Here is a 23,326-nt window from a genome sequence, read left to right as displayed (position 1 = left end):
AACCAAATGGCCGAGTCCAATGAGATGTTAGCTGAAATGAGGGACATGCTAAGGAACCTCACTAGAGAGATGTCTACCCTAAAGGAAGAAGTTACGGGTATGGGCTGTCTCCAGAGCAGATTGCTAAGGTATTTCCGATGTCTCTGACAGGAGTAGCTAAGAAGTGGTTCCTTGATTTGAAACCCGAAGAACTTGGAACCTTAGAAGAAATTGCTCACAAGTTTGTTGAGCAATTTTCGTTGGAAGAAGGAATAGAAGTTACAAAGAGGGATCTGAAAGAAATAAAGCAAGGACCTCAGGAAACGTTTACCTCTTTTGTAAGAAGATGGAGGACAAAAGTGGCCTAGATGACTGACGGCCCTCCTGAAGAAGATCAGATCAAAATCGTCGTCAAGAACTTGTCTTCGCAGTATTACCACTTCATGGCGATGCAGTATTATTCTGATTTCAATCACTTGATCAAGGCAGGAACCATAACTGAAGATGCGTTGTTGAAGGATTCTCTGGCGAAGTCATCTTTTGATCCAAGGAATGGAAAAAAACCAATAGTGGCATCAAAGCCCGAAGTTAAGATTGTGAGTGTTGCACGTCCTATGAGAAGAGTTGTGGCGCAGGGCAGCCAACGAAGAAAGCGCCAAGGCATTTTTATCCGCTACCTTACCCCTTATCTGTCGTTCTCAAAAAATTACTATGGGACAAAAAGATCGATCTTTTAGAACCAAGACCTACCCCTAATCCAGTTCCCAAGTATTGGTATGAGGATCAATATTGTGCATACCATCATGGTGCTGAGCATCTAACAGATAGGTGTTTGGCATTGAAACATTAAGTTCAAGATATAGAAGCAAAAAAAATTGATGTCGCTATGCCAAACAATACTCATAATCCATTACCAACTCATGCTGCACCACCTCAGCCCACGGTTGGAGCGATTTTTACTTAAGAGCCTATTCTTAACCTTGCTTCTTTGATCTGTGCTATCACTTCTTATTCACCCACCATCCTGACATTCGGTGAGGAAATTGAAGAAGTAGATAAGAATGAACCTTATGTGTTGTATGGGGATGAAGATCACCTTGCTGAGTCTTCTATTGGTACTTATATTCTTCAATGTGATGAAGAGGAAGTCCAAGATGTTGTTCCGTATGTTCTTTGCTTTGATGATGATGACTTTGAATTTCTGAACGATCAATGTGACGAAATCCGCCATGTTACTCGTGGTGGGCGAATGTTCAAACCTGCCGAGTTAAGACCTGAGAAAGCAGTTGAAGTTGTAAGGGCCGCAGAAGCACAGAAACAGAACAAGCCTAGTTACGAAGAAGAAGATGAGAGTCTTTTGCAACAACTTAAAAAAACCGAAGCCAATATCTCAATTTGGGGTTTGCTTATGGCTTCCCCAAAGCACCATCAAGTTGTACTAAGAGAGTTGGATGCTGCACAGGTATCGGTAGTTATTACACCCGATGAACTGGTTGGCTTAGTAGCGATGGCTAGGGTGTTCAAGACTCTTTCTTTCACTGATGAGGATCTGCCATCTGACGGTCGCAATCATACGCGTCCATTGAAAATCACAGTTGTCTGTAACAGGAAGAAAGTCCCAGATGTACTAGTTGATAATGGGTCTGCCCTGAATGTATGTCCGTTAACTACTGCTATTGTTTTGGGATTTGGGCCAAATGACTTCATCCCTTCTGAACAAAGAATTCTGGCGTATGATGGTACCAGACGCGATGTTATTGGAACACTAGCAACTGAAATTCTGATAGGAGGAGAAATATTTGAACTAGAGTTCCAAGTGCTCGATATAAAAGCGTCTTTCCTTCTCCTGCTTGGCCGACCTTGGCTCCATAAGGTTGGAGTTATCCCTTCTTCACTACACCAGAAACTTAAGTTCATCAGAAATAATAGTCAAGGGTGATCCTGATTTAGAGGTAGGCCAAATATCGCAAGTGGGTACCTCAGAAAAGAACGGTGATGTTAGAGTGACCGGGTTCTCTGTTGAAGTCACAGCCATATCATTTGAGAAAGCAATGAGTGAAGAGATTTTGTTCCTTACAAGTACAAACCCCCAGGTTGTGAAAACGATGCGTATCCAAGGGTACATTCCCGGTGAAGGTCTGGGTCGCAATCATCAGGGGATAGTCGAATGCCCTGACATGAGAAAGAATGAAGGATTGTTTGGACTCGGATATGAGCCTACTCGTGATGAGATTAGAGATATGAGAAATTACATGCGGAAATGGTCCGAGCTTTGTCGTCAGGGTTTAGAGCTGTCGATGAAACCATATAGTCTGATCAGAAACAGTAAGTACCGCAGAGAGGGTGATGACTTTGCATTGTATGGGTTCGCAGATCCATGGATTGACGAGTTCACTGGGCAAGAGTTGCCAGGGTTTGAGATATTTTTCGATATGGAGGTGCCAGATGAGTACCCAAGTTTGCAAATTCATGAGATTGAACCAGAGGTTGACTGGGCTGATATCCTTGAGCCGTGTCCTCTGAATTCCCTATTCCAGGTTGAGTTACCAATCGTAACCATGATCGGAGGAGATGGGTTGATTCTTGATCCTGAAAGCCTTATCACCCCAGCCGAGGGACCCCTCATGAACTGGAGTTCCTAGGTCATACCCCAAGTCGTCATCTAGTACATTCCTGTTTCTATCAAAGAGTCTGTTGTCTCTAGGTACGTGTCCATTTTCGAGTCAAAAATAGAGTCTGTTATATCTGATGTTGCTTTTGATGCAGGTACAGTCGTGATCGAGCCCGCCGATGAGATTGATGAAGAGTCTTCTGATGCTGCTGTTCAGTCCGATGCAGAGTCCGTTGCATCTTCTGTTGAGTCTATCGAGTCTGTTAAGTATGTTCAAACGATAGTCCAGTATGATGTTGGGTCTGTAAATATTTCTGAGGATTCCAATACTGAGCCTATTGAGGGCGCATCAACAAATGTAACTTCGGTTTCTTTTGAATGAAATAAAAGACTCTTCTCTTTATTTGCCTGTCTCTACTTCAATTGCTGCTTCTTTATCTGATCAAATTAATAATAATAATAATCAAGACTCCCCCTCTGATGAGGATGCTGACGAAACTCCCTCTGAAATCAAACACATGATTAGACAGGTGGAGGAGCGTTGAGGAAAACCCCTCGAATAGGAAATTGAGACCATCAATATAGGTGATGAAATCCTAATTCGGGAAATTTGAATTGGTAAAACATTAACTCCTGAAGAGCGTGAGGAATTAATTACCCTATTAGAGAAATTCAAGGAAGTTTTCGCTTGGTCCTATGATGACATGCCGGGATTAAGCGAAGACATTGTTCAACATAGACTTCCCCTAATCCCAGGTGCGAAGCCGAAAAAGCAAAAACATCGGAAAATGAAACCACAGTGGGACTTGTAAATCAGAGATGAAGTTCAGAAACAATTGGAAGTTGGCTTTATGCAAGTTGTTGAATACCCTGAATGGCTTGCCAACATAGTACCGGTGCCCAAGAAGGACCAAAAAGTCAGAATGAGTGTGGATTTCAGAGATCTGAATAAAGCAATTCTGAAAGATGATTTCCCTCTACCACACATTGACATCTTGGTGGACAACACAGTAGGCCATGCATTCCTTTCATTCATGGATGGATTCTCAGGGTACAACCAGATCAAGATGGCTCCTGAAGACATGATCAAGACGGCCTTCATCACTCAATGGGGGACATATTGTTACAGAGTTATGCCATTTGGGCCAAAAAATGCTAGAGCAACCTATCAGAGAGATGCTACCACCTTGCTGCATGATATGATACACAAAGAGGTAGAAGTATATGTTGATGACATGATCGTCAAAGCAAAGACCAGAGAAGAGCATGCAGGGCATTAAGAAAGTTCTTTCAGCGGAGTCAGAAGTTCAAGCTTCGTCTTAACCCAAATAAGTGTGTATTCGGGGTTACATCAGAAAAACTGCTGGGGTTCTTGGTCAGTCAAAGAGGGGTTGAAGTAGATCCGCAGAAAACCAAAGCTACCCGAGAAATGGCTCCTCCAAAGACTGAGAAACAGATTCGCGGATTCCTAGGAAAAGTTCAATACTTGAGAAGGTTCATTGCACAGTTGACAACGACTTGTGAGCCGATTTTCAAACTCTTAAAGAAGAATGCATCTAAGAAATGGAACGAAGAGTGTCAAGAGGCTTTTGAGAAAATCAAGCAATGTTTGGCTTTACCACCAGTTTTGTCACCAATCTTGCCAGGACAACCAATGTTGTTCTACTTGTCTGTTACTGACACAGCAATGGGATGCATGTTAGCTCAACAAGACCCGGAGTCGAAATGAGAAAGAGCCATCTATTACCTCAGTAAGAAAATGTTGGAGTATGAGCAGAAGTACACCATCCTTGAGAAGACTTGTTTGGCACTGGTTTGGGCCACTCAAAAGCTTCAGCATTACCTGCTATCGATTAGAGTACTTCTCCTTTCACGGATGGATCCGTTGAAGTACTTGTTTGAGAAGCCAGCCCTCATAGGAAGAACTGTCAGGTGGTTGTTGTTATTGTCTGAGTTCGACATCACCTATGCTACTCATAAGTCAATTAAGGGGCGGGTGGTAGCTGAACAGTTAGCTGAGTTGCCAATAGAAGAGAATGAGTTATTGAAAGCAAAGTTTTCAGATGAGGAAATAATAACTGTGGAAGATGAAGTTTCAGACACAAAGTGGTTGATGTACTTCGATGGAGCAGTGAATAATCAAGGACAAGGGATAGGGGCAGTATTGGTATCACCAAGAAAAGAGTATATACCTATATCAATTAAGCTTCAGTTCAAATGCATAACAATATGGCAGAATATGAGGCGTGTATCACAGGTTTGGAAGCAGCTTTAGCCTTGCACATTCAGGACCTAGACGTATTCGGAGATTCAATTCTGATCATCTGTCAAATCAACGGAAACTGGAGAACAAGAGAAGATAAATTGATCTTGTATAATACTTATCTAGAGTCTCTGATTAGAAACTTTAGAAACATCACGTTCACTCATTTGTCTAGAACAAAGAATCATTTTTGCGGATGCATTAGCTACTCTGGCTTCAATGCTCGATATTTCTGCAACAATGGAGGTTCAACCGTTAGCAGTAAGGCTACAATGGGACCCGGCACATGTTAACGCCATTGAAATAGCAGCAAGGTGTCCCGATGGTAAGCCTTGGTACACAGATATCAAAGACTTCATCTCAGGCAAAGGACATCCGTCTGAAGCTTCAGGAAAAGAGTGAAAGTCTCTTCAGGAATTGGACTCTAACTTCATCATTTGTGGTGAAGAGTTATACAGAATGTCGTTTGATGGAATCCAACTTTTGTGTATAGTTGAGGATCAAGCAGCTGAACTCATAGAGCAAACACACGAAGGGGTTTGCGGACCACATATGAATGAAACGATGCTGTCGAGGAAGATTCTGAGGCTTGGTATTACTGGCCAACGATGGAAGCAGATTGCTATGCCTATGTGAAGAAATGTCACAAGTGTCACGTTTATGCTAATCTCATCCATGTGCTGCCTTCCCAGTTGCATTCACTCACATCACTATGGCCATTCTCAGTAAGGGGAATATATATCAGCGGGAAGATTAATCCGAAGTCTTCAACTGGACATGAGTATATCTTGGTCGCTATTGATTATTTCACAAAATGGAAAGAAGCTGCTTCGTATGCATCATTGACCTCAGCTTCTATTGTAAAGTTCATCCGATCAAATATCATTTGCAGATATGGAGTGCCACATGAGTTGATTTCAGACAATGGGTCCCATTTCAAGAAGGAGGTGGCGCGCCTGTGTGGGGAGTTTAAGATCAAGTATCATAAGTCTTCATCCTATAGACCTCAAACAAATGGAGCTGTTGAGGCTGCTAATAAAAACATCAAAGTGATCATCAGCAAGATGACCGAGACTTACAAAGATTGGTCAAACAAACTTCTGTATGCTTTATGGGCTTATAGGACGTCGATCAGATCCTCTACAGGTGCAACTCTGTATTCTCTGGTATATGGAATGGAAGCTGTCTTGCCTATTAAATTGTGAATTCCTTCCCTGAGTGTAATGATGGAAGTTGGGTTGCCAGAATCTATTTGGGCTCAAGCTAGATACCAAGAGTTACAAATGATTGATGAAAAGAGGCTGAAAGCATTGTACCATGTTCAGGGGTATCAACGTCGTGTTGAGAAAGCCTTCAATATGAAAGTTCGTGTTCGAGACCTCAAGAAGGGAAATCTTGTTCTGAAATCCTTCCGGGCACCGGTATATGATCCCAGGGGTAAATTCAAGCCAAATTGGTCAGGTCCATACATTGTGGATGAAGTCCTGCCTGGAAAAGCTGTCAGATTCCTCGACGAAAATGGAGAAAAGCTACCAAAGCCAACAAACCTTGACCAACTCAAGAAATACTATGCTTAGCGCACCAGAAGGCCTTCCTTGGCCGACCAGAACTCCAAACCAAAAATCCTTAAAAAAAAGAAACATATCAAAAGAATCCTTTGCAAAACCCTTTTGAGCTTACACAAAATCAAAACCATTCTCTTTTCAAAACTGATAAACGAGGGGCATTTGTGCCTTGAACTACGCTCGGCCTGATCCCAACTTCACGGGGGTACATAGGCAGCCTGATTTACTCGGGTTCGGTCGACCTCTAAAAAAGAGAAGCAAAACATCTCCATTCAACTTTAAGCGAACTATGCGGACCTGATCCTCATCCTTTAGGGGTACGTAGGTAGTCTGGCTACTCCAGATTAGGTCGAAACCTTGGAAACCAATTCCAAATCCTATTTTTTCAAACCATTCCCACCTTGGCATTACCTTTTTGTTATGATGATTCCATACACAAGTGATTTTATATCACTGATGTGTGTTTTGGTTGTCTAAGTTGTAGATCTCATTAGTATGCAATCAAGGAAGCTTGGATCAACACATTGAAGCTAAATTGGAGTGATTTTGGTGTGCCCCAAAGCTAGGATGATCCAAGAAGCATGGTGGACTTCAAGCCTTGAAGTTCAAGAGAAGATTGAAGTGCTTTCCAAGTCTTTTTAGAATGTATTATCCTCTCCTTTGTGTTTAGAGATTTCAAAGGCAGTTAAACATGTTTTAAAAGTAACTTGAAAATGTATTTGAAGTCATAGGACTTACCCCCAAACGGTCATATTTTCAAATGGGCTATATATACACTATCTAAACCTTTCTAAACCATCTTTTTGCGTTATCTTGAACATCTACAAGATCAAATCAAAGTGTTTTAGTGCCTCTCTCATCTCTAAGCAAGGAAGTGGATTTAGGCTTATATTTGTACATCTTTCTTCCATCCTTTGTAACCCATTTGAAGGGATTTTTGTTTTCTTTCTTCAAAGATTATCTTTGTATATTTGGCGGGTGCGAAGGGACGCGTAGCCATCCCAAGAGCGAGTGTTGGAGACGCGGAGCCTTCTCCGGTTCATGGCAAGTCTTGCGAGGCGTAGCCGAACCAAGTTGTAATTGGGTTGATTGCCGGCCATAAAGGAAATCCGTAGTGAAATTACCAAGAGGTCTTGGTGGAGTGGAGTAAGTCCTTGAGTGACCGAACCACTATAAATCTCGGGTGCACTCTTTCTATCTCTCTCTATCTCTTTGTACATTTGTGATTTGTTTTCATTTGTGTGCTTAAAGATTTTTATTTGCCATTGTTTTTAGTTTCCACATTTTATTTGGCAAAAGTTTTTAAACCCTATTCACCCCCCCTCTTGGGTTGCCATCACCCCTAGGATTTTATTCGGTATCAAAGCACAAGGCTCTTATTTAGGTTTTTGAAAATTTTAAAAATAGAAGAGAAAAAGATAATGGCAACCCCATCCGAATATGTTGAAGGACAATCCGTTCTAGACCCCCATACTTTAATGGTTCAAATTACGAGTATTGGAAGATCCGGATGGATTTCATTTTACAATCTTTAGATTATGAAATGTGGGAGCTAATTGAAGATAGGTATATTCTTCCCACAGGTGATAAAAGTGAGTGGTCGGCCACTCAAAAGAAGAGAGCTGCAATGAATGCTAAAGGATTGAACACAATCTTTTGTTCTCTATCTCTCGAAGAATTCAATTGGGTTTCTACTTGTAAAACGGCTAAGGAAATATGGACAATCCTTGAAACCACTCATGAGGGGACTTCACAAGTCAAGAAGTCTAAAGTTAGTCTTCTTGTTGGCGACCTTGAAGCATTTAAAATGAATCCATCTCCGAAATATATTCTCATTTTACTAATATTGTTAATGAGCTTGAAGGTTTCAGGGTTTAAAGCTCTTAGGGTTTTAAGTAGAATGTTTCAAAATGATATTTTGAAGGTCTTTAAGGGTGTATATATAGCCCTAATAGATTTTGGACCGTTTGGGGGCAAAACTGTAATAAACTGGTCAAAGAAAAGTAACCTGCGCAGGGCCCCAACATCTACTTTTCGAGACCAGGGCGGTCGGCCGCCCTTATCGGGTGCTCCTTTTTAATTTCAAATTTCGAACCGGGGTGTAGGCAGTCGCCCGCCGAGGGCGATCTGTTTGATAAAATATTTGGCTAAAAACATAGCGCGGTCGACCGGGATGTCCACGATCTCCCTCCAAGGGCTTTCTATTCGATTTTAAAAATTCCCTCAAAATGTTCTGCGGTCAACCGGGGTATCCTTAGTCGCCCGCCAAGACCTTCCTGGATGGTTTCTGGAAAACCCATCCGCGGTGAACCAGGGTATCGTCGGTCGACCGGCCTGCCTGAGTTGGGTTGATGCTGGAGTTCTAGCCATCATCCCATGGTCGCCCGGCGGACCGCGGTCGACCGGCCCTGCTTTAAAATCTTATTTTTAAAATTTAAGTTCAAGGGACTTTAGGCCATGGTCTTTGGGCTTTAACCTTGTGTTTTTCAAATCCTTTTAAGATCTATAAAAAATGTTTTTCAAAGAGATTTGAAAACATGGTTTATACAAACATTAAATGTCAAGAGGACTCCTATGCATTCTAAAAACTATAGAACCTTGAGTCTTCTCTAGCTTCAATCTTCTTGGTCGCTTGCATGAGCCGATCCTTGTCTTGAGAGATAGTCTTCAATCTTGATCTTGCGCATGTGGTTCCCTTATTCTTCATTGAACTATACGTGTTGAAGGATGACCACCAAGACTTGACTTTTCTCCAGGATGAGCCCTTGTTCTTCTTGCTTTAAGTATTGATATGAATGAAGCATGTCTAAATCACAACACTAGAGCAATCATTAGCTAACCACCATCAATTTGGATTTGTTGATCTTCAAAACATCAATGGGATATACCCTTGGGTTTACATTCTCCCCATTTTTTATGATGACAAACCTAAATTGATTATGGGGGTGAAGGCTCCCCCCTTAATGAAACAAGTATTTAAATTGTGCCTCCTCCTCAATATATGCTTATCATAGTCTTGATGATTTGAAGAAATTATGCATGACTTTAAGATTATAACATTTAGTACAAGATAAGCATAGGTAGATCTAGAAATAGTGAGTAGAGGAATCATATACATGAAGTATAGAATGTTATTGGTGCATGCATGAACATAATCAATTTACAATTCTTCTCCCCCTTTAGTCACATAAAAAAGAACGGGGAAAGATAAAACATAGAAAATCCCCCCCCCCCCCCGTTTTTTCTTTTTTGAAATTCTTTTCTCCCCTACATAACTAACTACATGCCTATATAAGTATAGTACCATAGAGCAAGTAGACATGATCATGGTATTGATGAGGCATATAGCCAAAGAATTAGATGTCTTGATTAAAGGTGAAGGTACACTCTCCCTCCGAAGAAAGCTAAGAGCACCAATTGAGTAGTTTTTAAAGTTAAGGTTGACATCATGACCATGCAGTCAATATCACACACACAATCAAGTACATAATATAGATATAGATAGACATTCAATAGCTCAATCAAATTCTTTTACTTGAGGTAGTGACCACATATTCAAACCACTCCTAAGATCATAAAATCTTTCTTTACTTAGTGGTTTACTGAATATGTCAGCAAGTTGTTCATCAGTATGAATATATTCAATAGATATATCTCATTTTTGTGAATGATCTCTAAGAAAATGATGTCTAATCTCTATGTGTTTAGTCCTAGAGTGTTGAATGGGGTTCTTGGTTAGATTGATCGCACTTGTGTTTTCACATTGAATTGGAACACAATCAAATTTGAGATCATAGTCTTCTAAGGTGTTCCCCATCCAAAGGATTTGTGCTCAACATGCCCCTGTAGCAATATATTCAGCTTCAGTAGTAGACAGGGCAACTGAATTTTGCTTCTTACTAAACCAAGATACAAGGGATATACCTAGAAAGTGACAAGTGCCGCTTGTACTTTTTCTATCAACTCTACATCCGGCAAAGTCAGCATCTGAATACCCTACTAGGTTAAATTCTTTTGAAGATTCAAACCATAAACCTAGAGTAGGAGTTCCCTTAAGGTACTTGAATACTCTTTTAACAGCACGCAAATGGAATTCCCTAGGGTCTTACTGAAACTAGCACATAGGCAAACACTATACATAATGTCAGGACGGCTAGCAGTCAGATATAGCAAACTCCCTATCATACCCCTATACTTCTTTTGCTCATTAGATGGGCAAAGATTATCTTTGCTTAGTTTTGTGGATGTGCTCATGGGTGTAGTCTTTGTTGGAGAGCTATCCATCCCAAACTTTTAAAGCAATTCTCTTGTATACTTTTCTTGATTTATGAATATGCCATTTTTCAATTGATGAATTTGTAGACCTAGGAAATATTTGAGTTCTCCCATCATGCTCATTTCAAATTCATCTTGCGTGCATTGAGAAAACTATTTACACATACTCTCATTTGTTGATCCAAAGATGGTATCATCAACATATACTTGCACAATGAGTATGTCATCTCCTTGTCGTTTGATGAAAAGGGTTTCATCAACCTTACCCATATCAAAGCCCTTGTTTAAAAGGAAGGAACTAAGCCTATCATACCAAGCTTTAGGAGCTTGCTTTAGTCCATATAAGGCTTTGTTCAACTTATAGACATGGTTAGGGAATTTAAAATCCTCAAATCCGGAAGGTTGTTCAACATAAACTTCCTCCAAAATAAATCTATTTAGGAATGCACTCTTGACATCCATTTGATAGAGCTTGAAGTCTCTATGATAAGCAAATGCAAGAAGCATCCTAATGGCCTCTAACTGGGCAACAGGTGCAAAGGTCTCAGCATAGTCAATTTCTTCTTCTTGATTGTAACCTTGGGCTACCAATCGATCTTTGTTCCTTTGAATTTTTCCTTGTTCATCCAACTTATTTCTATAGACCCACTTAGTACCAATGATTGTAGGAACTAATTTCCAAATTTTATTTCTTTCAAATTGATTTAGTTCCTCATGCATGGCAATAATCCAAAATTCATCTTTTTCAACCTCATCTATATTTTTGGGCTCTATGTTTGACAAAAAGGCAGCAAACTCACAAGCATTTCTATAGTGTGACCTAGTTTTAACTCCTTGAGAGGTATCACCAATGATTTGGGTACTTGGGTGACCAGGTAAAATCATTTTCCCTTTCCCTTGATCATCAACCTCTTTATGAGGACTTTCTATTCCTAGTGTCTCTAAGGTCTCACTAATGTTATCAACTTGCACTTCATTTTCAATTTCATTTTGATTTGTGTCTTGTGGGTTTACTTCGTAATCATCATCATCAAGTGTCTTTTTAGTTTCTTCACTAATTCATCAAACTTCACATGGATGACTTCTTCGACACAAAGTGTTCTCCTATTGAATACTCTATATGATTTACTTCTTGTTGAGTATCAAAGAAAAATACCTTCATCGGATTTGGCATCAAATTTTTGAAGGTTATCTTTGATATTGAAGACATAGCACTTTCACCCAAACACCTTAAAATACTTAATGTTTGGTTTTCTATGATTCCAAAGAACATAGGGTGTCTTGTGTATATGGGGCCTAATCATGACTCTGTTAATTATATAGCAAGAACATAGGTAAACCCTTTACAATCTCCTTTGAAGTAAGCCTAGACATGAGGTCCATATTAGCATGGCCTAGCCTTTTATGCCAAATCCATGAACTGCCTTCCAAGGTAGAAAGATATTTCACTTCTTGGTCATCAAGTTCTTCTAGGACCAATGAATATAAACTTCCGTCTCTAGCCACTACAATTTAACCTTGCTTTCATTTTTCTTCTTAACTATGCACTTGTGATTTTTAAACAAAACTTCACAATCAACATCGCATAGTTGACTACTACTAAGCAAGTTTAAATGAAGACTTTCAACAAGAAAAACATTTCTAATACTAAGGCCTTTAAATTTAATGTTACCTTCCCCGATAATTTTTCCTTTACCATTGTCTCCAAATGTGACATATCCTTTGTCTCCCATGACAATGCTAGAGAACTTCGTGGCATCTCCCGTCATGTGCCTTGAGCATCCGCTGTCCCAGTACCATTTGTCCGTTGTGGATCTTGAGCTCAAGCACCCCTACAAAATAAGGTTTAAGTCTTGACTTTAGGTACCCAAGCGATGTTGGGTCCTTCAATGTTAGTATCACAAGCCTTGTTCTTTTTCACCCAAACAAGGTGTGAAGATCTTCTAAATCTATGTGTATAGTTATAGTGTCCAAGTATTCCACAATAGTGACATGTAGGAGTAAATGATCCAAAACTATTATATGACTTTTTGGCTTTAACAAACTTGTTTTTGTAAGCAACCTTCTTTTGGGAATCTTAGAAACCAAGATCACGTTTCCCAATAGAGATTTTGCTTTCTAAGATCTCATCAAGTTTATTCTTTCTGCATGAATGTTTGAGAATAAGTTTATCATAATCACTATTTAGTCTTTTTTTCTCATCACATAGTTTTTCAATGTCAAAATAAAGTTTTTCATTTTCCTCTTTTAAGTGGTCAAATTGCAACTAAAATTATCATGTTTTCCACTTAATAGAGTGTTCTCCATAACAAGTTTATCATTTAAGAAAGATTTTTCATCAAGTTCATTCTTCAAGTTCCCAAAGTCTTTGGTTATCTTTTCAAGAGACTTTTTTAGCTTTTGACTTTAGAACACTTCAAGATGTAATGCTTCCTTAACTTCTTGACATGTTTCAATTAATTCTTCTATGGTAGGTTTTTCATTGTCACTATCATTATTATGAAGAAAAGAGTCTAGAATTTGACTTACATTGAGTTGTGAGGGATCACTTGACAAGTAACATACATAGTTGGACTTTTCATCTCTACTTGAATTGCTCTTGGATGAGTCACTCAAGCCATCCCAATTGAAGCTAAAGCCCTTCTTCTTCTTGTCATCTATTTCTCTCCTTCTATCCGAGTCCTTCTTTAGTAGGGGGCATTTGGGACGACTGTGTCCCTCTTTGCCACATTCATAGCATCAGACCGGATCATCATCTTTATCTCTTCTTCTTCTATCCTTGTCTCTTTTTGCGGATTTGCTCCTTCTCGCATTTCTATTCTTTCGATTGAATCTCCCAAATCTACTAATCCTTTTAGTGAGGAGAGCCATTTCCGAAGTTAAGTTTTCAATACTTAACTCTCTGTCACTATCTTCTTCTTCACTATCCACCTTGGCCTTGAAGGCTACACCTTTCTTCCTTGATTCTTCCTCCTTCATTTTCCTTTTGCTTTCCCTCTTCTTCATATTCATCTCATGGGTGATGAGGTTTCCCATGAGGTCATCAAGTTGTAGGGTATCCAAGTCCTTTTATTGTTCAATTGCCATGGTCATTGGATCCCATTAGCCCGGGAAGCATCTAAGGAGTCTTTGAGCCAACTCATAGTTTGTATAGGTCTTTCATAAAGTATTCAACTCATTCACAATGTTAGTAAACCTAGTAAACATGTCGGAGATAGATTCTCCTTCATGCGTTTCGAATGCTTCAAAATCACTAATTAGCATATTAACTTTTGATTTTTTAACTTGAGTTTTTCCTCCATGGGTTGTCTCAAGAATGGTCCAAATTTCCTTTGTCGTCTTACAATTTGAGACTTTATTGAATTCCTCGGGAGATAGTGTACAAAATAGTTGTGTCACTCCCTTAGCATCCAACGTAGCTTTCTTTTTTATCTGCGACAGTCCAAGTCTTCCTTTCCGTGGTAGGTTCAACATACCCTTCTTCAATTAGTTCCCACATTTCAAAATCAATGGATTTAAGCTAAAATGACATTCTAATTTTCCAATATCCATAGTTTAGTCCTTTAAAATATGGGGGTCTATTTGAAGATTGACCTTCGGCGCACCCGGAGGGAGCTACTGGAAAGGGGTTGGATGAGGACGGACTATTTGTTGCCATGGATCTTTCTATTGAAGATTTTTGGATAAAAAATCTCTATAAGAGTCTAGTGCTTTGATACCAAGTGAAATCCCAAATGGCAACACAAATTGGGTGTTTTAAAAATTTTCTTCTCAAACTACAAGAGTATGTGAGATTAACCTAATTTGTTCTAACCCTTGTTCAGAATAAATCCAAGTAAAGGAAAGAGATTATCACAACACCAAAGAAGAGGAGAGAGAGTGAGTGAGGAGACTACGCAACGATGTATAGTGGTTCAGTCACAATTTGACCTACTCCACGACCCAAGTACTTGGTCTTTCCTTAGGATTTTCTCCACTATTGTGAGACTCCACAACACCGCCTCACCAAGCATTACAAACAACACCACCACCACAAAGGGGACAAACCCTTGTTGTACAATCCGCCTCCGAGGATGTTCTCCTTCGTTGCACACCGCCTTGAAGGACGAAACTCCTCTTTGCAATACAAGAATGGAAGAAAGAAAAGAATACAAGCTCTCAAGCCTCTTAAAGGCAAATACAACTCTCAAGCTCACTAAATCTCCAAATGATTGAAACTAAATACTCTAGGAGATCCTCTTGACAAGAAATCAATGCAAAAATAAATGCACAAGAGCTAGAAGAAGATTCCTTTTGGTTTGACGGTTTAAAGCTCTTAGGGATTCAAGAAGAATGTTTCAAAAGGATATTTTGAAGGTCTTTAATGGTGTATATATAGCCCTAATAGATTTTGGACTGTTTGGGGGCAAAACTGTAATAAACTGGTCAAAGAAAAGTAACCTGTGCAGGGCCCTAACTGCTAGTTTTCGAGATCGGGGCTGTCGATCGGGGTAGGGCGGTCGCCCGCCCTTATCGAGCTCTCCTTTTTAATTTCAAATTTCGAACCACCGCGATGGCCCGCCGAGGGGAATTTGTTTGATAAAATATTTGGCTAAAAAACATGGCGCGGTCGACCGGGATGTCCGCAGTCGCCCGCCAAGGGCTTTCTGTTTGATTTTAAAAATTTGCTCAAAACGTTCCGCGGGTTACTGGGGTATCCTTGGTCTCCAGCCAAGATCTTCCTGGATGGTTTCTGGATTTCCAAAAAACTCATCCGCGGTCGACTGGGGTATCCTCGGTCAACCGGCCCGCCCAAGTTGGGTTGATGCTGGAGTTCCAGCCATCATCCCGAGGTCGCCCGGGGGATCCCGATCGACCGGCCCTGCTTTAAAATCTTGTTTTTAAAATTTAAGTTCAAGGGACTTTGGGCCATGGTCTTTGGGCTTTAACCTTGTGTGTTTCAAATCCTTTTAAGATCTATAAAAAGTGTTTTTCAAAGAGATTTGAAAACAGGATTCATGCAAACATTAAATGTCAAGATGACTCATATGCATTCTAAAAACTAAAGAACCTTGAGTCTTCTCTAGTTTCAATCTTCTTAATCACTCACATGAGCCGTTCCTTGTCTTGAGATAGTCTTCAATCTTGATCTTGCGCATGTGGTTCCCTTGATTCTTTATTGAACTATACGTGTTGAAGGATGACCACCAAGACTTGACTTTTCTCCAGGATGAGCCCTTGTTCTTCCTGCTTTAAGTGTTGATATGAATGAAACCTGTCAAGTCACAACACTAGAGCAACCATTAGCTAACCACCATCAATTTGGGTTTGTTGATCATCAAAACATCAATAGGATGTACCCTTGGGTTTACATAAATCTAGACACATACATCTGAGACACAATAATGTGAGGCAATTGCTTTCAGATGCAGTAATTGTAATTGACTTTATAAAGTCAGAGAAAAACTTGGCAGATCCACTGACGAAAGGACTAGCTAAAAAGCTAGTGGCTGAAACATCAAGAGGGATGGGGCTAAAGCCTATCAAATAGAATCACCAATAACGGCAACCCAACCTATTTGACTAGAGATCCCAAGAACTAGGTTTAATGGAAAAAACAAGTTATTCGAGTGATTGGTGAAAGCACTATACTTAAACTTTCAAGCGAACGAAAGACTTCTCTTGGCCTATCCCTAAGATGTAAATAGTGCTAACTGTAATGATATGGAGGAAGAGCTTTGCTCTGAATGGATCTATAGCTGTTTATAAGCGGGGTGCGTGGTTACAAGTACCCTTGATGGACTCACCTATATGAGTGTGGAAGTGGGGCCGTTTCCTATGAGAATTAAGGATTATTCTCTAGAGCGCTCATCAAACAAGATTAGAGCATGGCCGAAACGTGCTACCCCGATAGAACAAGGTTACATTGCCGGTATCGTGTGTAATATTTGAAGGTCTATTACTCAAGGTTCTTAGTTTAAGACGTAGTTAAATTGAAATCTTTATAGACTGGAATATATGAACACTAAGTGAAGGTTCAAGTCCACAAGACACCTTCACCCATTACATGATATTTTTTATTTGCCTATATTTCATTTGATTTATTTAATTTGAATTTTGATTCATGTGGGGGAATGGTGGATTTTTATAGTTTTTAAAGCCTTAAAGGCTTTCGATTTGAATTAAAATTTATATGGTATAGCTTTGACATTTCTCATTTCAAGCTTTTATTCACTTTAACGTTACTTTTGCCTTTTATTCATTCTTTAATATTTTAAAAGTTTCTTGTTTTGCACTTTAAGGCTTCTTTGCAAACTTTTATGCATTGAGTGAGAGAAAGAGACGATGAAAAGGTGGTACAGTTATCTATTGTATGTAAGATACATCACTTTTCTCCATGCTTCATATACACCAACAGAAAGCTTCATGTTCTCTCCTACGTTTGTAATTGTCTTGTTAAACTTGTGTTCTACAAGTTTCTGATTTTCCCCAATTTCAAGCTTTGCAATATTTTTTATTTTCAAGTAGGCAATTTATTCGGCATCAATCGTGTTCGCAAGGTCCGAGCCGGTGTGTGTACACCATCAAAGACAATAGATAGTGGTGTTGTATCCTAAAGATAGGTCGCAAGAGAACCCGATTGCATACCGAGCGTGGTGGGGGTGATAATCTATCTTAAGGGTAGCGTTAATCCGTAACGCGCCTCTACCACTGAACTCTTTTCATTTTCTTACATATTTCTTTGATATTTGCTTACGAATTTGCGGTTTACATTCGGGATCAGCGAAGGTAATTTATTTATTTTGATTTCAATAACATATAGCACTAGTTTGTTGAACTGATCTACTTGACCCCCAAGATTTTATCTAACATTCTTTACATAGGACAACCAACTCCGGTGCTCCACGTGAAGAAAAGGGACAGATATATCACTTCCCTAATAATATTTAGGATTATCCAACGGAGACGACTTGTGCTGATTGACATGTCTAGTTTGATGACCAATAGACAAATGACCTTTTTAGGGACGTTTGAGAGGGCCGAACACGACAAAATTTCTCATAGTATTTCTTACGTGGGCATCTAAGAAATGTAATTATGAGAATCAAGAAATCCCATTTCTCGTTCACTTTTCTTCTTCGGAGTGGGGCACTGTACAAAGTAATATTGCCATGTGCGTTGCTGCTCTCTGTGTTGCATGCCATATGGGCTCGCCATTCTACGTAAAAGTATGGTGACACGTGAATGCTCTTTACATGCTGAGTTCTGGTTGGCTGATCCTAGGAATTTTATACCCCTTTTAACTTCCACAAGAGCCTCATCTTTTCCAGCAAAAAGACTAGGCTAAACAAAATGTGTCCTCATTCCCTACCTGGGCTTTTATTGTGCTTCAATTTTTTCCATCCTTTTTTTAAGAACCAACTACCCAAGAGGGTTCCATCGTGGCACACCTAACACCCTTCATTTGAGTGTGGATTAGACACCCCCCTGTGGGTGGAAGAATTATTGCCACCAACCATTTCCTTCGTGGACCTCTCACAGGGCATTAATTCATGAACTTTAGTTGGAAGAGGGTTTGTACTTATCTTCATATATAATGGAGGTGTCACAAAGACTGCTTGGAGCTTTTGCCTTTCACTACTAGATAGATACACATGGGAGAATGATATTAGGCAACTTGGAATCTATGTATCTCATAGATGGGGCTGATAATGGTTGACCTAGTTTATTCATGTGGTAGACCTCACTTTGCGGATCTAGGAATTTTCTTATGATTTTTTCAACTGATATAATAGATACTCAGGTGTGCCAGTCATTTGAAGATACCTACCACAGCTCTGCTATAAATGCATGGCACGCTGGCAATACGTTGCAAGCTCAGTTCTCTCCCTCAAGCATGGGAAGAGGGGCAGCCCTCGGGTCAACCATTGAATTCGTCCCAATAGATAAGCATTGTTTAGTAATCAAAGCAATTTGTCAATTCTTCTACCTCTTGTACATTTATGTTTGCATTCATTTCTTGTCAGGAGGATCTTCTAAAATATTTAGTTTGAATCATTTGCAGATTTAGTGAGCTTGAGAGTTGTATTTGCCTTTAAGAGGCTTGAGAGCTTGTATTATTTTCCTTCTTCCATTCTTGTATTGCAAAGAGGAGTTTCGTCCTTCAAGGCGGTGTGCAACGAAGGAGAACGTCTTTGGAGGCGAATTGTACAACAAGGGTTTGTCCCCTTTGTGGTGTGGTGTTGTTTGTAACGCTTGGTGATGCGGGATTGTGGAGTCTCACAATAGTCGAGAAAATCCCAAGGAATGACCTAGTACTTGGGTAGTGGAGTAGGTCAAGTTGTGACCGAACCATTATACATCGTTGTGTAGTCTCCTCACTCTCACTCTCACTCTCATCTTCTATGGTGTTGTGGTAATCTGTTTCCTTTACTTGAATTTATTTTGAATAAGGGTTATAACAAATTATGTTAATCTCACATACTTTTGTAGTTTGAGAAGAAAATTTTTAAAACACCCATCACCCTCCTCTTGTGTGTTGCCATTTGGGATTTGAATTTCCTGAATAGAGATAGCTGGAATTGGCTTGCACCATAGAGGAATATATGCTCACAGATTCCTAAGCCACTCCACATCTTCTCCTCTTTTATCTAAAGCAATAAATTCAGATTCCATGGTGGAACGTGCTTTACAAGTCTGCTTTGTAGATTTCCAAGCGACAACGCCCCCACCCAAAGTGAAAATATATCCACTTGTGGATTTAGTTTCTTCTGAATCTGAAATCCAGTTTGCATCACTATATCCTTCTAATACAGCGGGATAACTACAATAGTGGAGTACAGACTCCATTGTGCCTTTCAAATATCTTAAAATTCTAGTAAGTGCAACAAAGTTCTAATGATTTGATTAACTACCTCTAATCTAATTAGAAAACTAAACTAATGAAACAAATTTTTAAAAGAAATTGATTTGAAACTAAGGAAAAAGATTTGATTCAATATGCAAAACTACTTGGGGCAGGAATCCACCACAGGGTTGGGTTAGATTTATGATTAAATCTAAATTTTGATTTGACTTGGTATATAATAAATTAATAAGGTCTACGGAGGATAAGATCAAAAGATGTCATTCTCCATGAAAATTTATCGATTATAAAATCAAGTTGTAAAGTAATATATAGAGTATATAATCTACTTCTTCAAAAATCAATTATACGAACGGGGAAAGCCGATGGCATGAATGATTGGGATAGGGCAATTATACAACCTATATATATGTACGTTATATTTGCATCACGTACGTTATATTTGCATCATAATTTTTTTTTATCAAAACTCTTTCCCCTTCCCCATGGTTTCATCTAAACCCCAAGCAAGGGAGTTTAGTTGCTCATGGAGAAAGGAAAATGAATCAAGAAATTAATATAAATCATGGCCATCTAAAGAAAAGAAAAAGAAAACAATCCACTCTTCCTTAATTGAAAATTAATAGCAAGGATACATCAAATTGAAATGGAACTAAACAACAAATAAAGAAGAACTTAGTCTTTTCGGCTTCTAGCAAAGTCAAAATCGTCCTGCTTCTAGCCTTGATGTCACCTCGGGTTGAAGCCTTGGATGGTTGATCCTTGGTTGAAGAGGGAAAGCAAGAGAGCAAGCAAGAGAGAACATGAGAGAGTGTAATAGAGTGTAGAGTGAATGTGTAGAGAGCAAAAGTGAAAAAATGGACGAAAAATTAAAGGGAAAGAAAGAGAAAATTGGGCTAAAAATATTAAGAAGGGAAACAAGAAGGAACAAAATTGGGAGAGAGATGTATGGGTCAAAAATTCAAGAGAAAGATCAAGAGAAAAAAAAATAATGGCCGAAAAAATATATATTCAATAGTCAAGAGAGAGAGATTTGATGTACGAAAAGATGATAGGATTATATGGGTCAAGGAGATTCCTCTTTCAAGAAGCCAAGCTGCCCTCTAAAATAAGTGATTATTCCCAAAATATCACCTCCTTTTTTTTTTCGAATTAGGGGGCTGGAATTGCCGTTTTTGAAACACCAAGATGTTGCTGTAAATATAAAGAGGTTGCCACAAAAAAATCGAGTTACCAAATGCAGCTGAATTCCTTGCCCAAGAACATAAAGATAAAATATAACCGAGTAATTCCCTTTCCATGAATTCATGTGTCCACCAAATAAAGTAGGGAGATATAGAAAGTCTAAAAGTATCAACTCTCTCTCTTTTTTTTATAGCAAGTGTCCTAATAGACTTGCAATTGTCTATTGCCACGAGTAGAACTTTGGAGAAGGGCAATTTCCCAAGATAAACCATCTACACTCTTTCTGGAAACTCATATTTAGCATTCATTAGTGGGCTCCACCAAGCTATAGGCAAGTTTCTATAAAAACAAAATCCTTGTTGTCACCTTCCCATGCACATATACATGTATGCCTTTTTATTACTATTTGCATGCAAACCAAACTTGCAAGTTGCAACCTGTTCACATTATGGATAACTCCCCAAAAAATGGGCTGAATGATAATGCATCTTAACTGTCCACTTTCCATAAAAGAGAGAAAATCACACGGCACCTTTTGCATGGCTGTGATTCACTACCTTGTGCAAGATATTTCCAAATATGATAAATGTCATTGATAGATGGCCAATTGATCTCACCCTTATGGAAAGTTTCTAGATGGCAATCCTCTTCTTAAGATAATATATCCAAACCATCCATTTAAAGAGTGTAAACCAGTCATCCCATTTGATTAGAAGCTCAATTGTTTACAAAGAAAAGGGTGGGTCCCACTGTAAATAAAAAATTATGATTTTTCAAAGAGCATGGGTATGGTGGGGTAATCCGAACCATCCATTTTGCTCATCCACTTTGGAAGCTTAGAAATGGCCATGATGGTTATATGATGATGATCATGATCATGATCATGGGATTAATATAAAGGATGCATGCATGGTGTATGCCACATGTGTCATTTACCTAAAAGTGGATCCCATCTACAATTTGACCGAATGCTAAATTTTCATTTAAAAATGGGCCCCATCCCATAGTGATGAATTCGGATGAGAGTCATAAAATATGGGAAAAATACGTGGTCGGTTAGATTTCCATGTATGACATGTGTATCAACCACCTCATTTGTAAGGCATCATCATGGAGGGAAAGAAACCACCATTCGGTCAATCATAAACCGATTTCCATTTGCACTTATATATTGATATTAGCACCACCATGGTATAAATACACCATTAATGTAGGTCACACTTGTTGTTCAAAGCAGCCGAACCCATGAAACAGGACCCAATTCGTTGGGTCCACACATGTTGATCCCACCATTGACTGAGCCCTATTGAGAATTTGATTTCTAATGTTGGTGGGCCCACTTCATAGATTAGTGTGATGAAGACTCATTCTCCTAAATCTCTGCAAATACACCTTTCTACTATTCGGATAAGCATGAGGTAACAAAAATTCAAATTGGCCGAATAAGTATTCTTCCAATAATTCAAAATTGTGAAACAAAGAATGGGCTCAACTAATTGTGCCCAAAAAAATTATTCCCCAAAAAATCAATTCTATGAAGTGATCCAAACCATCAATTCATTTGGGCTGCAAGTGAGATCCAATCCGTGGGCCACAATGTAATGAGTTGCACCCAAAAATTAGTTCCAACAGATGATCTGCATCATCCATCTGTTGGTTCTCAGCCTAGATGGGTTAAAATTCTGAAAGCTATGCATAGAAGGATCTGAGCCACCCAATTGAATGGTTGCAATGTAAATTATGGCAAATTCTTTATTTTTATATCTTCTTAGCTCCATTCTCCGTAGGACTTCGAGAATAACCCTCAAACACAAAAAGTAAAGCAAAAACCTTAGTAGCACCACTTTAAATGAGAAAAATGCATGCTTTTCCTACCTACAATTCACATATAAAGGTGCTCAGAAATCATTTTATAACAATATTTTATCAAATTTCTCATGCCATTGTTTTGGCGCTTGTTTTAAACCATAAAAGGGATTTTATAAGTTTACACAGTTTCTGTTCTTGACCAGGGATAACAAATCCCTCAAGTTGTTCCATGTAAATTTCTTCTAATTCTCCATTTAGGAAAGCGGTTTTAACATCCATTTGATGGATTTCAAAGTTATAGATAGCCGCTATAGCTATCAACATTCTTATTGTTGTAATCCTAGTTATAGGAGAATAAGTGTAAAAACAGTTTATCCCTTCTTTCTGTTTAAAACATTTGGCTACTAATCAAGGCTTAAATTTTTCTAAAGATCCATCGGTTCTAAGTTTCTTTTTAAAAATCCGTTTGCAACCTATTGGGTTTGCACCTAGGAGGTAAATCTGTTAACTCGCATGTGTTAATTGACATAATGGATTCTATTTCACTGTTTATAGCTTCTTTCTAAAAGTTTGCATCCAAAGAAGACATAGCTTCCTTAAAAGTAGATGGATCATCCTCTACCAGGAAGGTATAAAAGTCAAAGCCAAAGTCAGTAGCTTTCTTTGCTCTTAGACTTCTTCTAGGTTCTTCTCTATCTCTTTTACTTCCTTTAGGTTCTTGGTTTTCTATATGAGAAATACCACGACTACTAGATGCAACTTCTGTTTGAGGTATTAGAGTTTGACAAACACTT

The 23,326-nt window shown here is 39.0% G+C and overlaps 1 long non-coding RNA gene across 1 annotated transcript; it reads left to right on the top strand.

Annotated features, from left to right (window-relative positions):
- The first annotated feature begins 17,190 nt into the window (after positions 1-17,190).
- Positions 17,191-17,808, top strand: LOC143878549 (uncharacterized). Its single transcript, XR_013251010.1, has 2 exons — positions 17,191-17,461; positions 17,557-17,808. It is a non-coding gene; the product is annotated as an uncharacterized LOC143878549 (long non-coding RNA).
- The last annotated feature ends 5,518 nt before the right edge of the window (positions 17,809-23,326 follow it).

This window comes from Tasmannia lanceolata, unplaced genomic scaffold (genome assembly GCF_043159265.1).
Source record: "Tasmannia lanceolata isolate RefF3 unplaced genomic scaffold, GAP_Taslan_0.1 ptg000006l, whole genome shotgun sequence".
NCBI lineage: Eukaryota > Viridiplantae > Streptophyta > Magnoliopsida > Canellales > Winteraceae > Tasmannia > Tasmannia lanceolata.
Note: the sequence above shows the minus strand (reverse complement) of the source record. Positions and strands in the feature narration are given on the sequence as shown.